Here is a 4,625-nt window from a genome sequence, read left to right as displayed (position 1 = left end):
ATAACAAAAGCCACTAAAATCTATTACTTGACGTTCCCCAAAATCTGAAAGTCATCACATTAAGGACATCTAAATTCTAAATCTAAGTCTGGAAATATCAAACACCAGAATAAACAAATAACCAAATGTGTCCGAAAACTAAAGACACCATGCCATAATCGAGAAATTCCATCACGAGCTAGAAGGATAGCTCACCCTGAAGACTTCTGAATTGGAGACTGACTAGAGCTGAGGTCGAGTCGAAGCCGATGGAAGACTCGCTGCACTCCACAAAATAAAACAAAGAAAGATATACGTAGGGGTCAGTACAGGGCAACATGTACTGAGTAGGTATCATCGGCCGACTCAAAATAGGAATCAATATGCAATAAATAATAGCGGGAAATCAACCATAACACTTAACAGGTGGCAACCAACAAGATCAAGTGACACACAATGAACAATTTCATAACCAATCAACAATATCAAGATCACATCTGAGGACTCAAGCCTTCACATCACACTCTTTTGGATAATGAGTTATTGGAGATTGGGTAGTATTAAGTCATGTTAATTTGTTTTCCTTTAATATTACTGTGCCGGAATGTGACACCCGATTCAAATATACCGTGTCGGAACGTGACACCGGATCCAAATATATCGTGTCGGAACGTGACACCCGATCCAAATATATCGTGTCGGAACGTGACACCCGATCCAAATATATCGTGTCGGAACGTGACACCCGATCCAAATATATTTAATTTATCATTCTTCATGATTACATTCCATTTCATTAACAATATTTTATTAAACCTTCTTTATTCAAGTCATCATTTTTGATAGGGCAAGTTCAAGATTATGGATTTCATGGCCTCGGGATTTTAGACCAATCACAATAACATATCAACCATCCAAACCACAACAATTAAACGCATAGTAAACTTCACACATATTACTCCATGAATATCAATCACTATTAAGAGTCTATCTATGATGTAGAATAAAAACCATAACCTACCTCAATTGAAGAACCGACTCCAAGCAATTTCTCCTAGACTTGAGTCTTCCCTTTTCCTTTCCCCAATGCCTCAGGATGTTTCCAATCTAACAAGTATACAATATTCGTAAGCAAGCGAATCTGTAGACACCCTTATACTATAACCAGTTTTTCTAAATCTCAATTCCTCCAAATAATGTAACTCTAATAGTGTTTATATAATATAATATACCTTATATTTAATTACATTGTGATAATTATAGAAATAAATTTAAAATTAAAACCAATACCTAAAACCTTAATTTATCAAATTGTGGTGATAACACTATACGAAATCCGCACACCAGTAGCTAGCTAGACCTAAGTAACTGTTGACAAACTACCCAATAAACATAATCATTAAATATCTCAACAATAATTATTACCTAATGATTGAGTCATCCTTACATTATTATCACCCTTACTGTTTTCACTTTGCCAATTTTAAAAAACAAAAAAACAAAAAAAACAAACAAACTTAAAGTTTACAATTAATTCTCTGTAGCAGTAAGTTATTGGCAAAACTAAAGCTAAGAGAATTAGTTTTACCTCAAAGTTTCCTTTCGTGTTCGACGCCGCAGGTGAGTCTTCCGCCTCCTTTTCTCTTTTCTTTTCTAATTAATTAGGTATTTAAAGTTATAGCCCTACTAATTATTCTAAATAAATATAGAATAAGTAGTACATGATATTAAATATATTATCATTTTAGCCCATTAATTAATTTAATTATTTAAATTCATCCCTCAATTAAATAACCTTAGTTATCAATTAGTCCAAAGTACCCATTAAAAATTTATGGGGTGAGTCTTTTATGAAATAAAAAGCCCTAATATTCAAAATGACCTAATGGGTCGTTACACTTTTCATCTACAAATTTTTGATAATATGAAAATATATATTTCCTTTTTTCATATTATTGAGAATCTGATTGATTTTTTTTTGTGATTTTTGTTGTTAATCCCTTTCTTATACATAAGAGTTCAGATCTATTTTCATATTTAAACTTATGTATTCATGACTTTAATTATTTACCTGATACATAATTATTAAAAAATGTATAATCTACCATGTATCAATTGTTGTTATGTATCTACAGTCTTTAATTTTTGTTCATATTTGTTCAAATTAGAAGGTTAGTTGTCCGTGCACATTACTCAAAAATGCACTCGATACATAAACCCTGATGTTCTATAGCTTGCATCGTGTATCAAATTAATTCATATGTACATGATACATAATATATATTAAAATTCAACAGTTTCAAACTTTATTACATGTATCATATACATATCAACTCACAATTGTGTTATGTATCACACACAAAAAATTGTTATTGACAACAATTACATTTATAATGTATCATTTATAAAATACAATATTTTTCAAACAAAATAATGCACATAGATAGTAATGTATCATGCACTATTTTTTTGGACATGATACGTAAATGTAAATTTATAATAAATGTATCTGATACATAGCGACTACCATACAATAATATATCTATCTCAAATCTAATATTTTATAAGCAATAATTACTCATTTAATGAATCTAGTAGAGATATAATACTTATCAATTTAAACAAGATGCATAAATAGTAACATATCATGATAAAGTTAACCATCTCGAAAACACAATTCAAATTTAATGTATCATAATGTTGAAACGAAGGCATTACACATTAATTTAAGAAACAAAAACAACTAGATACATTAAAAATTCGAATCTATATGTATCATAAAAAGATGAACAATAAAAATCGAAAACAAAAAACAACAACAATCTGATCTGTCGAAGGCAAAAGAAAAAAAACTCAACTTTTCTATCCCTTTTTTTGGGTGGGAGGTCTTTTCCACAGTCACTTTAAAGGACAAAGATACATCCTTGTTCGGCTTCACTTTCTCAACCTTCTGATTCGTCTTTGATAATGAATTGTGCAATTGTTTGATATGTTTTCAGCCCAATCTTCAACGTCAGATCAATCATAAACACGATCAATATTAGGTAAGTTTAACTGAGTACTCCCAATTCTAAAATAAGTAGCATCATCCATATGTATCAAGACTTTGAATATGTAAAATTAAAAATAGCCTCGTTCATCTTCGACACAAGAGTGCTTGATCAGTGAGTTATTACGCACTCTTTCAAGGGTGACTGCTTCTAGACAATAAAAAAGAAAAACGCAGATGTATGAATTTTCAGATAGAGATGACAAAAAACTACCTATTCAGAAAGTTGAAATCGATTGACTGGAGAGAGAATAAATTTGAAAATTAAAATTGTAATGAATAAAGTAACTATTGATTGAGGGAGTAAAAATAGTAGAGATTGAAGATATGAAAATAGAAAGAGAGAAAGAAGTGATGTATCCGGATCTGTGGGGGTTTGGAGGAAAAGGAGAGATTTTTGAAATATTTTAGAATAGTAGAAAATAATAAAAAATATGATAAATATGGATGTGTAGATATGTAAATTTTCCTTTTTATAAGCCCGGATCTTTCTGCTTACAGAAGGTTCAATTTTTGTAAAAAAAAAAATAGCGAGTTTGTTATATTTCAAAACGTTGCGGTATTTTGATTTTAAAATATAGCATAATACATGTATCTATGCGCATATAATATCTCATATTAACTTAAAATCCCATAGCTCTATGTGTATGTATATGTGGTCAACTATATATGCATGTATATGTTTACAGAAGATTCAATTTTTGTAAAATAATAATAATAATAGCGAGTTTGTAATATTTTAAAACGTTGCGGTATTTTGATTTCAAAATATAGCATAATACATGTATTTATACGCATATAATATCTCATCTTAACTTAAAATCCCATAACTATATGTGTATGTATATGTGGTCAATTGTATATTGTATGTATATGTATATGTTTTCAAATCAGAAGTTAGATATATGTGTGATCAATTGTATATGTATGTATATGTGGACACTGACAACTAGAATTTTCAGATACATAGAGTAGTAATTTGGTGGATCTTTATTACTCTCTTCTATATAAAAATATCTTGTAATATTCCTATTTATAACAATGTTGAATCTATTTTAGCTAGAAACTAGAAAATTTATTTTTATATTGTTTCTGACTAAAAATTATATTTAGACATGAATTAAGTAAATATCAAATTCTAACTAATTTTAATTTCTAGTAAATGACATCTTAATATTTTTAGTCGACAAAATTAAAAGGAATTTCATATATCTAGGGAAACTTTATAACTGTCGTTAGTGTATATTATGGGTGCCTAACGGGCCGGACGTGGGCTTTCGAGTTTTTCCTGGATACTAGGCGATTGGAATTGATTAAGCTCGATTTAAAAGATTCAGGCTAAAACTTACGGAAATTTCACTAGTTTTAGAGATAATTACTTAGGTATACTCAATTTTTTAATATTACGAATCTTGCCAGATTTTGGTGCGTCAAGATAAATCAAGATACATATATTTCGAGATACATGGGTCAAAATTAAGTATTATTTATTCTAGATACATTGTATTCAATTGGTTTTGCATGTATTTGGATATATAGACAAATCTTGCTCACCACTCTCCTATGTATCTGGTATCCTAGATATATGTGAATCACA

The sequence above is a fragment of the Solanum dulcamara genome, chromosome 5 (genome assembly GCF_947179165.1).
Source record: "Solanum dulcamara chromosome 5, daSolDulc1.2, whole genome shotgun sequence".
Taxonomy (NCBI): domain Eukaryota; kingdom Viridiplantae; phylum Streptophyta; class Magnoliopsida; order Solanales; family Solanaceae; genus Solanum; species Solanum dulcamara.
This window is presented reverse-complemented; position numbering follows the sequence as displayed.